Source organism: Pinus tabuliformis, chromosome 4_2 (genome assembly GCF_031772625.1).
Source record: "Pinus tabuliformis cultivar Carrire ecotype Pingquan chromosome 4_2, CPIR1, whole genome shotgun sequence".
Taxonomy (NCBI): Eukaryota; Viridiplantae; Streptophyta; class Pinopsida; order Pinales; family Pinaceae; genus Pinus; species Pinus tabuliformis.
Window position 1 is genome coordinate 358,201,722 of NC_142304.1, and position 13,025 is coordinate 358,214,746.

Below are 13,025 nucleotides of genomic sequence, written 5' to 3' on the forward strand. Positions count from 1 at the left end.
TCGAGCAGTTTTAGCATATAGTTCATGCTCGTTAAAAAATAAACGCAAAATTCGAGCAGTTTTATGACTGAATTTATGCTCGTTAAAAAATAGAAACGTGTGAGCAAAAGTTTCACCCAGAGTTCAAGCTCATGGAAAAAATGAACCGGTAAATAACCTTTTGAGATCGTAAATTCATTAGCCATAAGAACCTTGATCGTGTTTTCATCCACCACCTCCACCGTTCATTTGGCCGATCATTCACTTCCATTTGTGTGTTTACCTCTTTTGAGAAACAGCTGCGAAGAGTGATTTCACCTAGCCATCCTTGTGACACTGCCGTGATTGGAAATTCCAACCTGTACCTGGAATCTGTAGCTATCCCTGTTTATCACTCGTTCCTCAAAAGACGAGTCTTCTTTCAGCTCTTTTCACTGACTCGTAAAATATGAAAAGTTTGCCGAGTTTTGGCCTTCCAGCTCGTTAAATGATCGGAACGCTATCCCTCCTCTAAATTTTAATCTTTTTGGACTTGAGGGATTATTGCACAAAAGGATCGAGCGCTTGCCTGTTTCAGCTCGTTAAAAGTACCGAACAGCCATCCCTTCTGTATTGTTTTATACTTTTTCGGACTTAAGGGATTAGCTGACGAAAAAGGAATTATGGAGTTGACTTTCTGTACCTTTTTAGACTCTCTAAAAATGAAAAGGACCGAGTTTTCCTTGTCGTTAGACTCGTTAAAATGATTAAATAGCGACAAACTTGTCTTTAGACGAGAACGAGTTTCCCTATCGCTAGGCTCGTTAAATCATAGCGATGGGCTTGCCCGAAGGGCAGGTTATAGAACAAGCATATGTTATCCTCCTTAAGCTTGACAAAAATAAAGAGGTACTGGTCAGAAATGACTGGGGAAAAATTGGGAGAACATCAAAGTTTAGAGGTAGCAAGTCACTCTTGAACATGACACTTTTCTTCCGTATCACATCGGGTTGGGTTGTCTCATTCACCGGTTTCATCACCATGGTCCTCGCCACACCATCCAGTCGGGGTAATGCTACCGATCCATCACATCAGTGTCGTTATATGTTCAAGAGGGGTCATTCAGAAAGTGTCAACCGTGTCCCATCCACTACCATACATTTTCCTTCATCCATTTCATGATCGCCACCCTGAATCATATGTCACAGTTTGTTTCACCTCCACCAAATCATTAGCTCCGTTCCGTGTCATTGATGTGGGATTCATCAAGGCACTCCTTTGACGGATCACTTCTTGTCGACTTCAGCTCATTATCCAAGAAGTCGATCTAGGAACACCCCCATCAGTACTTTGAAGCTTGCATGCCTCAATGGCAAGTTTCTCACTTCCGGCGACAGGTATACATCAATGACCTTCGACCAGAAGATTTTGCGTGGCGTTCGACGCCAAGTCCTTTATTCACGCCACGTAAATTGTACTGCCGTACCTTGAGGGTCATCGTCATTATTGGTGATTCCTCTCGCGCTTGTTAACGGTTTTCATTATTGACCGGTAATCAAGCGATGTCTTTCCATGTTCGACTTCAGCGTAATTCTCACATGGATCGACTTGTACTTAGAGTGAAGATCGAACGAGTTTGAAGACCCCGGATCTAGTTTCATCCATCCGGGCTGCGATATATATTCAGGAAATATAAAAGCATTTGCCATGTACATCATTGCAGCAGATGATCATCCTCCTCAAAGGATGATAATTTTAGCGGAAGATTATCAGTCTGTCTTCAGACGATCGTCTGTCATATGTACCAAAATGTATTTATAGAAAGCTGAGCATGGGAATACCCGCCTCAGCTAGATCATGAGAATAATGATGAATGAAAGATAATGTATTGTATTGTATTGTATTACAGGGCACTCTCCTCAGCACTGGAACGAACTTCGGACCCTCTAGCTAAAGCATTTCACCCGATTAACGGCCTCATACTTTAGGGGGCAACTGTTATAGACATTTTTGTGCCTCGCGTCAAGGAGCAGGGAATGTCGATAATTACAGGGATCCTCAGTCCCTAAACATGTTGTTCTTACCCCTAAAAGAACAAGGTCATCAATCAACAGCACTTCCAATCAGTTCTCCACCTGAAAACACTTCAGAACAGGCTTATTTTGGATCATGTCAGCTGCTTAACTGAGCTTCTGCGCTGTATTGCAACTGTCCCACTCTGTACCTGCGCTGGGCGAGATTGGCCAAGTGGCACAGTCATCCTGCAAGGTGTCAGTTGCCCAGGAAGCTTCCAAACTGACACTTGGGTCATGAGATTCGCCCTGTGATGAGTAAGAGGTACTTGATCACCATGTGTAAGCAAGGATCTCCAAGTGGACACAGGAACTGAAGATTAACTGAAGATGGAGAGGACACTAGTCAGCTATATGCCAGCCTCCAGCTGACTCATCCTTTCCTCTTCCCTCCTATATATAGAGCTCTTCTATGAGGTCTAAGGAGGCTGGAATTTTGTATAAGCAAGGAGGTGCTGTTGGTATACTGCCAGGATTATTGGGTGATTGTTTTACTAGAGGTGAAGAAGAGAGTTCTTGCTGCCGAGGAGGTGCTGCTGGATTGGAGCCAACATCATTGGTTGTAACTTCCTCTGGAACCCTGTTACTTTCTATCAATAAAGTTTGCATGTTCCCCTATATACTTGTTTTACATAGATGCTTTCGTGTTTACATGTATATTTGATGCAACCTAATCCATGCTTCAATTATGATTGCTTGTATCTCGTAGTTTGCTCTCTTTTGTTGTGCAGATTCTGTGTGTAGCTGGATCGGCTTGGAGAGCAAAGAGCTGGGAATCGGATACAAAGAGAGAAGGACAAGGATCGACTAAGCGCAAGACACCAGGTTGGTTGACCCTATTTCCATACTCTCTGTGCTTTCATAAAGATGAACATGAAAACTTTGTCATTCAGTTGTTGCTAAAGTCTGTCACCTTTAGAAAGGGTTAGTGTCATCCGCATCGGATACTTTTCCCCACAACATAGGAGCAGCAAGACAGATTTTGGGCATGGAGATTTTCAGAGACAGGAGCAATGGTAAGCTGTGGCTATCACAACAGAAGTATATTGAGAAAATACTTGTGAGGTTTGGTATGAACAATGTGAACCCTGTGTCAGTCCCTTTAGCTTCCCATTTTAAGCTTTCTTCCAGTTTATGTCCTAATACAGATGAAGAAAAGGAATATATGTCTCGAATTCCATATGCCAATGTATTAGGATGTTTGATGTATGCGATGGTTTTTACTCGACCAAATATTTCACATGCAGTTGGGGTTGTCAATAGCTATATGGCAAATCCAGGTAAAGAACATTGGTCGGCAGTGAAATGGGTGGTTCGGTATTTGAGAGGCACAAGTAGTTATTGTATCACTTACAATAAGAGTAGTGAATTTGTTTGCGGGTATGTTGATTCCGATTTTTCAGGTGATTTGGATAAGAGAAGGTCAACTTCAGGGTATATCTTTACTCTTGCAGGTGGAGCTATTAGCTGGATGTCAAAGCTACAAAACATTGTTGCTTTATCCACTACTGAAGCAGAATACATTGCTGCTTCGCATGCTTGCAAAGAAGCGGTTTGGCTGAAAGGTTTGCTTGGTGAGTTTGGTAGGTTACAGGACAACATCAAGTTACTTTGTGATAGTCAAAGTGCAATACATTTGGCTAAGAATCTGGCCTATCATAGTAAATCAAAGCATATTCCAATAAAGTACCATTTTGTACGACAGGTTATCACTGAAAGGGGAGTCTCTCTTGAAAAGGTGCATATAAAGGAAAACTGTGCAGACATGTTCACGAAACCAATTTTGTTAGAGAAGTTGCGTTGGTGTTTGGCTTCTCTTGGCTTGCAGAAAAAATAAGTAATAAAGAAACAGGGCATCAGGCTAATTGTTGTCAAGGTGGAGATTGTTGAGATTTTCGGTTTTAATAAAATAGGCAAAAATCTCAGTAGGTGACAACAATAAGATTGAGTTGCTATATTAGCTCTATTTTGTTGGGAGAGAGTTAATGCAGCCTATATCTGTTGTAAGAGGATTTATGAGGCAGTTAGATTCTCTTGGCTATAAAACAGGTGTCCATACGGATTGGTGTGAGTGGGTGTGAGCGTTTGAGAGGAAATTGATTCTCTTGTAATCTCTTGTTTTGATAATAAAGATTGTCGATGCCTATGTTTGGTGGACGTAGCCCAGAATGGTTGGGTGAACCACGTCAAACTCTGTGTCTTCTGTGTATGGTTTATTTGCTATGTATGTTATTTATCTTGCTGCGCACTGATTGCTCTAACAAAAATTACCACCCTGTACCACCCACAGGAAAATGACCAAATAGAGAGCACGAATAAAGTGATAGAAGCAATACTGACAAAACAGTTGCATCAGACAGGCGTGATTGAGCTTCAAGATTGCCGGAGGCCTTGTGGGCATAATGAACAACGTGGAGAAATACCACTGGCCATTCACCATATCAACTAGTATTTGGAAAAGAACCCATCTTTTCAATAGAATTCAAAATACAAACATTAAGAACAGCATAGATGGTGGGTTTTAATTTAAATGAAGCCCAGACTAGCAGATTACAACAAATCAACGAGCTAGATGAAATTAGGCTCTCAGCCCTTCAACACACTGCATTAATTCAACAGCAGAGAGAAAAATGGCACGACGCCCTTATCAAAAAGAAAATCTTCCATGAAGGAGATTGGGCACTCCTATACGATTCCAGGTTTCAAGATTTCCCAAGATAACTCTAGACATGATGGCTTGGACCTTATGAGATACAGAAATTGCATGACAATGGCACCATTACATTGACTACCATTGATGGATCTCGACATTCATTCAAAGCAGACGGTCATCGAGTGTGACTTCACCATAAACTGCCCACTTGGGAATCCTTTTACCAGCAATTACGGGAAGATTCCACTATGTAGATTCTTGCTGAGGAAGATAAACCCTCCTCAGTAGTAGTTCACTAAATAATTCTTTTTTATTTTATTTTGTATATAACTTTTCCTCTTTAAGTTTGCTTGTATAAATTGTTTTTTTTTTACAGATTGTTATTGTTGTTCCTCTTAAGAACAACAATTTTGTGTTCCTGTATTTTTTGTGTTGTTCCTCTTAAGGAACACTTGTTGTTCCTTCGAAGGAATAGCAACCGTTCCTCTTAAGGAACAACAATTTCAAGTGATTACATTTGATTGTTGTTCCTTTAAAGGAATAGTTGTTGTTCCTCTAAAGGAACAGCAGCTGTTCTGATCCAGGTGGATACTGGTGGCCACCTGCCAAGTCCACCTGGACCCCCACCATTGTTTCTCTCAGCATTTTCAGTTTCCTTAATTGTAGCACAACTTACTATTTTTAGCAGTTTTTTGGGTCTTGAACTTCCGGAGCCGTTTTGAGGCCCTAAATGACGTTTTCTAGGAAATCTGGGGCAACATGGGTCCATGAACCCATGTTGCCTCCTAAAGTGGTAGTGCTCGGATAGATCTTTCTAACGAGCTATTGTACGCGTCAAACGGAGATCGTATGCCAAAGTTATGATCCCGGGAAGTTGGTGTACCAATTTACCCAAACGGGGCCCATAGTTTGGCGTTTCATCTTCTAGGGTTAGGTTTTGGAATGTTAAGGGTTTTCCATTGTTTCTCAACAATAAATAGGCCTTCGAGCCTCATTGTAACACAGTTCAGAGGCATGTAGCCACCACATCTCTTCTCAGAGATAAGCTACCATCGCCCTAGCTAGTTTATTTCCATTACTGTTTGTAAGCATATTTCAGTATTTTACACTAATGAAATGAAGTATTATTTCCGCTGCATATCTGTGTTTATGGTTATCTCTGTAATTTGTTGCGTTCCTGTTTAAGTCCGGATCAGTGGTATCAGAGCAGTCTGCTTTTTCTCTATTTTTCTTTGCATGTCCCCAACAAGGTCAGGATATAAGGAGTTAGGGCTTGAACTGGTCGAACCTTTGCAAGACCAGCCTCGCAAATCCCGACGGCCTCCCATGGCGTATGAGAAGAAATATGAGGGGGCAGGAGATCCTATCAAAATCTTGCTCGAAGAAGCCCTCGAGTGACAACGGAATGTGATGATGGGTAGCTTTGCCCAGATCCTTCAACGGCTACCCAGAAGTGACGCATCGGCTTCCAGCAGCTACTCTGGAAACGCCACACCCTTTAAGGTACAAGTTAATTTTGAAATCCCAATATTCGAGGGTCAGATAGATGCAGATGTCATAGATAAACGGTTAAATCTGCTAGAGGATTATTTTTCTGTTCATGAAATTTCGAGTCGAGAAAAGATTATTTTCGCTCTTCTCAAAGCAGCCCCCCATGTCAAGGACTGGTGGGAAAACTACTGCGAGCAGAAGGATGAAAGTACTAGCTCACTATTTTCAGCCACACCCACCTGGAATTCATTCCGGGATGCCATCAAGGAGCAGTACTACCCCGTCGGAAGCTATGAGGATGAATACATAAAGTGGACCACGCTACGGCAGGGAAGGGACCAAGACGTGCCAGAGTTCACCAATCTTTTCAATACCCTTCGCACAAAGTTGGGTATCAAGGATTTGGAGCAGCATTTGATACTCAAATACCGCGACTGCCTGCACAAGTACATCTAGGAAGAAATATAATTCCTGAACATCTCCTCGCTTGGCACAACATACTGATATGCTGTCAAGGTCGAGCAGAAGTTTAAACAAAAGAAGCGAGACTTTTGATCTGCAAATCCAAAGCAGGGGAAAGGTGCCCCTAAACCACAGAACAAAGGACAAAGCCAAGGCGGGGAAACCCAAGACAACCCGCCGAAGCTGCAAGAAAAGAACAGCGCCGCGAAGCCAAAAAAGGACACGGGAAAATGGTGTGAGTTCCATAATAGCTCCACTCACAACACAAGTGAGTGTTGGGCAAAGCAGTCACTGGTGGCTGAGCTAAAGGTTTCAGAATCAGATGCATGTTTTGACTCTGAGTCAGAACCCGACAATGGGAATGACAAAGGGAAGCAGATCATTGATGCGGATCCCAACGCCACTGTTGCTACCGCCAAGATCTAGAAAAATAAACCCAAAGATCCAGAGGAGGAGGAGCGTCTCTTCCACTCCCAGATGTGGGTAAAGGGCTCCACGCTACAGTTCATTGTTGATAGTGGGAGCCAAAAGAACCTCATTTCGGCAGAGGTCGTGAAGCGGTTTGGCTTACCGACCACAACACATCCACAACTATACACCATCGGGTGGCTTCACCAAGGACGAGATCTTCGCATGAGCCAGCAGTGTCACCTTCCATACAACATCAAGCCCTTCACGGATGAGGTATTGTGTGACATTGCTCCCCTTGAATTTTGTGATGTATTATTAGGACAACCATACTTGTAGAAGTGACATGCTGTGTATGAATCAAGGCCCTGTGTTGTTATTATTACATTGGGAAATAAGTTGTACAGGATACCACAGGTAGCACTGCCTACCGCCATCTCTTTGATTACTGCAAAACAATGCAGTAAGCTCATTTCCAAAACTGGGAAATTTGTTTTCCTGATGATACACCCTCAAGGAAAGAAGAAGACGGTGGCCGTGGTCTCCAGACAGGGCCCCTCCGCACGACAACTATGGATGGACAAGGTCGTGGAGGAGTACGAGGACATCTTCACCTCCCCCACAAGGGTTCCTCTGCACTGTCAGGTCAAGCACTCCATCGATCTGACCCCAAGTGTGCCGCTACCCAATGGACCAATTTATCGGTGCTTCGTTCTGGAGAACGATAAAATCAAGAAGAAAATTCAGGAGCTCCTGCAGAAAGATCACATCCATCCAAGTTCATCGCCTTGTGCGAGCCCGATCGCATTGGTACAGAAGAAGGATGGGATGTGGAAACTCTGTATTGACTATCGGGCACTGAACAAGATCATTGTTCGTAATAGGTACCCGATCCCACGGATTGATGACCTCCTGGACCAACTAAAGGGGGCTAAATATTTCAACAAGATCGATCTGAAGTCAGGATATCACCAGGTACCAATCGAACCCTCTGATGTGTGGAAGACTACCTTCAAATCCAAGGAGGGCCTTTTCGAATGGCTGGTTATGCCTTTCGGATTGACGAATGCTCCTGCAACCTTCGTGAGGCTAATGGATGACATCTTGCGGCCATTCACCAACTCATTTGTAGTAGTATACTTGGATGACATTCTGATCTTCATCCAGAGTTGGGAAGAGCACCTCCACCACATCCGACAGGTTCTCCAAACACTGCGGCAACAAAAGCTATGTGCCAATGTGGAGAAATGCACTTTTGGCATGACCCAGGTTCAGTATCTGGGATACATCATTGATGAATAGGGGTGCATGTGGATCCAGCCAAGATCCAAGTCATTCGGGATTGGCCATCTCCAACCACTCTAACAGAGCTCTGCAACTTTCTAGGTCTTGCCAACTTCTACCACAGGTTCGTGTTGGGGTTTTCTCATATTACTTGGCCCTTGAGTCAAGTCACCAAGGGAGGAGCGAAAGAAAAATTCTTTTGGTCTGAATCTCAATAGAAGGCATTCATAGAGTTGAAGGATCGCCTCTGCACAACAGCAGTGCTCGCATTACCAGATTTACAACAACCATTTGAGGTCGAGACAGTTGCCTCTGACTATGCGATTGGGGCAGTCCTTACTCAACATGGACATCCAGTGGCATATCATAGTGAAACACTTTCAGACACAGTCCGGAAGTACCCCACTTATGATAAAGAGATGTATTCCATTGTGTAGGCCTGCCGACAATGGAAGCATTACATTTTGGGGAGGGAAATGGTCATCCACAGACCACCGATCCCTGCAGTTCATACAGACCCAAGGGAAATTGTAGAATGATTGCCATCAGAAGTGGTCTACATACCTGCAACAGTTCCACTTGAATATCAAGTATAAGAAGGGAAACACCAATAATGTTGCAGATTGCCTCAGTCGACCACTGATCATGGCGTTAACCACCATGCTCAACTCTTGTGGGCACGAGACTTCTAATTGGCCACTTCTCTACAAAAGCGACCCAGAGTTCGGCCACACATACCAGACACTCTTGGAGGGTCGACATGTTCCAGATTTTCACCTCCAGGATGCCATGTTATGCCACCTGGGTCACCTTTGTTTTCCTTCAAGCGAGCGTGCCAAGATGATTTGGGAAGCACACCACAGTCGGGTTGCTGGGCATTTCGGGGTCGAGAAAACAGTGGCAGTACTGCAAAATTATTTCTATTGGCCGAATCTTCGACAGGATGTTGGGAAGTACAACAAATCATGTACTGCCTGTGGCATTGCCAAACCGACCATCAAGAAGCATGACCTCTATACCTCGTTTCCTACCCTTAGTCGACCTTGGGAATCCATCTCCATGGATTACATGTTAGGCCTTCCTTCCACTAAGCATGGAAATGACTGTGTTTTTGTGGTCATTGACAGGTTCTCGAAGATGGCCATTATGGCGGCCTGCAAGAAGAGTATCACAGCAGAAGCCACTGTTAAACTCTTCTTTGAACAAGTGTGGGTGCACTTTGGGATCCCACAGTCTATCATCTCAGATCGGGATAGTCGGTTCCTCAGCACATTTTGGTCCAGTCTCTGGTCAATGCTAAACACCAAACTCACGAAGTCCACAGCCTTCCATCCTCAAACTGATGGCCAGACAGAGGTTGTCAATAGGATGATTGTGCACATTCTGCGCATGTATAACTCAAAGCATCCACGCACATGGCACGAGAGCCTACCCTATGTTCAGTACAACTACAACTGAGCTCTTCACAACTCCACTGGCCATAGCCCTTTTCAGGTGGGTTTGGGATTCCAACCACTATGCCCCATTGATGTGGCCATGCCACTTGCAACTACTCACATAAATTCAGCTCATGGCCAGTTCGAAACAGATAAGGCCTCTAGCTTCATTGAGCGCATCCAACATATTCGCCAGCAGGTCCATGACATTCTGGAGAAATCAAATGCCAAGTACAAGCAGCGACATGATCAACATCAGGTGCCACACAAGTTTCAGGTGGGCGACAAAGTCTGGTTGCATTTGCAAAAGGAACACCTTACTAGAGCCTATCAGAAACTGAGACCACTCCAATATGGTCCTTAAACCATTAATAAGGCTATGGGAGACAATGCATTTGAGCTCAGCATTCCCCCATTCCTTGGCCTGCACCCAATGTTCAATGTGGACCGCCTTCGGCCATACTTTCCACCATTGCTAGACACATCCGACATTGCAGAACAGCTCACACCCGCAGAATTAAATCTAGATTGCATGGAACAAGCTAAAACTGATCGGATCATGGACACACAGATCAAGAACACTCGCAAACAGAATATCCAACTATATCGAGTTTTCAAAGCAGGCCAACTCCTTCACCAGGGCAAGTGGCTCACCAGGGAGCAAGTTCAGCAAAAGTTTCCTCGTCTCATGGAGGAACTCAACGCAATGGGGACCATTAGGGGGGAGGATTGATCCATGTGGATATTGGTTGCCACCTGCCAAGTCCACCTGGACCCCCACCACTGTTTCTCTCAGCATTTTCAGTTTCCTTAATTGTAGCACAACTTACTATTTTTAGCAGTTTTTTCGGGTCCTGAACTTCTGGAGCTGTTTTGAGGCCCTAAACGACGTTTTTTGGGAAATTTGGGGAAACATGGGTCCATGGACGGATGTTGCCTCCCAAGTGGTAGTGCTCGGATAGATCTTTCTAACGAGCTATTGTACGCATCAAACGGAGATCGTATGCCAAAGTTACGACCCTGGGAAGTTGGTGTACCAATTTACCCAAACGGGGCCCATAGTTTGGCATTTCATCTTCTAGGGTTAGGTTTTGGAATGTTAAGGGTTTTCCATTGTTTCTCAACAATAAATAGGTCTTCGAGCCTCATTGTAACATAGTTCAGAGGCATGTAGCCACCACATCTCTTCTCAGATATAAGCTACCATCGCCCTAGCTAGTTTATTTCCATTACTATTTGTACGCATATTTCTGTATTTTACATTAATGAAATGAAGTATTATTTCTGGTGCATATCTGTGTTTATCATTATCTCTATAATTTGTTGCGTTCTTGTTTAAGTCTAGATCACGTTCCTCTAAAGGAACAACAGTCATTCCTCTTTAGAAACAACATTTCTGCATATTTCACAATTTTTTCTGTTCCTTTTAAAGGAACAGCTGTTGTTCCTCTAAAGGAACAACTATTGTTCCTATAAAGGAACAACATTTCCGCACCCTCGTTTATTTTTGTTGTTCCTTCTAAAGGAACAACACTTCTGCTTGTTTATTTTTGTTGTTCCTTTTAAAGGAACAACACTTCTGTGTGTTTATTTTTGCTATTCCTTTTAAAGGAACAACACTTCTGCGTGTTTATTTTTGTTGTTCCTTTCAAATGAACAGCACTTCCGCCAGATTATTTTTGCTATCCCTTTTAAAGGAACAACTGCCATCCCTTTTAAGGAACAACATCCATTCCTCTTAAGGAACAACACTTCCACTTGCATTTTTGTTGTTCATCTTAAAGGAAAAACACTTCCACCAGATTGTTTTTGCTATTCCTCTTAAGGAACAACACTTCCACTTGCATTTTTGCTGTTCCTCTTAAAGGAACAACACTTCTGCCAGATTGTTTTTGTTGTTCCTCTTAAAGGAACAACACTTCTGCCAGATTGTTTTTGTTGTTCCTCTTAAAGGAACAACACTTCTGCCAAATTATTTTTGCTGTTCCTCTTAAAGGAACAACGCTTCCGCCAGATTGTTTTACTGTTCCTTTTAAAGGAACAACCCCCTTCGCATTTTTTATTTTCTGTCGTTCCTTCTAAAGGAACAAAAATTTCGATTTGGAATGTTCTTAGGCTGTTCTACCGAAGGATCAATATTTTATTTCGCACTCACTTTATTTGTTGTTCCGTTTCTAGAATAACTGCTGTCCCTCTTAAGGAACAAAAATTTTGAGTGTATCTTTTTCTTTTATTTGTTGTTCCTCTTAAAGGAACCACAGTTTTTCATGCAGATGTTCTTTTTGTTGTTCCTCTTAAGGAACAACAGCTGTTCCATCTAAGGAACAACAACTGTTCCATTTAAGGAACAACACTTTTTGAGTGCATTTTTTTGTATGTGTGCTTCTTAAAAAAACATCATTTAGAGAATTTTTGTGAATGATGGTTCACTGTTCATGATCCCTTCAAGGCACAGATATAAATTTATGCAAGGATACAAAAACTAGAGGATACTGAAATCAACAAACCAAAGAAAAATCGTTATCTTTAGAGAAATTGCTTTGTATCGATAAGAAAAAAGAGGAAAGGACACAACTATTTATATCACTTTGTTGTCTTTATTTTCACTAAAACTAATTTGATTGATTACTTTTATCATGTTGGTTCTTCCCTAATCTTCATAATTCTCTTTGATCATTATTATTGAATAAGAATAAGGGCATATTTTCCTCTATTGAGATGTTCAGACTTCTTCCACCATCCCTACTCTTAAGGAGTGTCAAGCCATCCTCTGTATATAAATAGGAAAGTGCTATATAAAAGAAAAAGAAAAAAGAAGGAAAAAATATATATGATTACTAACAATTCTATGATTTGTCAGATGAAGGATAGGGGATCTCATTAAGAGCCAGCCTACCATGATCATAAGGAAGCAATGAAGTGGCATTCGCATTATGGCCACCACACCAAGGTTATGATCCAAGAGGCACATCTGAAAAATAAAAAAGTCCTTGGAACAGAAGGTCTCATCACGAGCCAACCTGCCCACCTTTCACTCCTTCCTGGTGAATGGCATTGTGATTCATCTGGTTACCAAGCCAGCACAATGACCTCCATTCTAACATCACAAAGAACTTTCCTAGGCATACATAAAGGATTATGGTTCCAAGGGTGAAAAAGAAACTTTGTCAAGGTTATGAACACCTGTGGGCAACAAAGCTCTGCTGATGGTATTTAAGTCATATTTCTCACACATCAATAGTCATTATAAGCCCTTTTCTT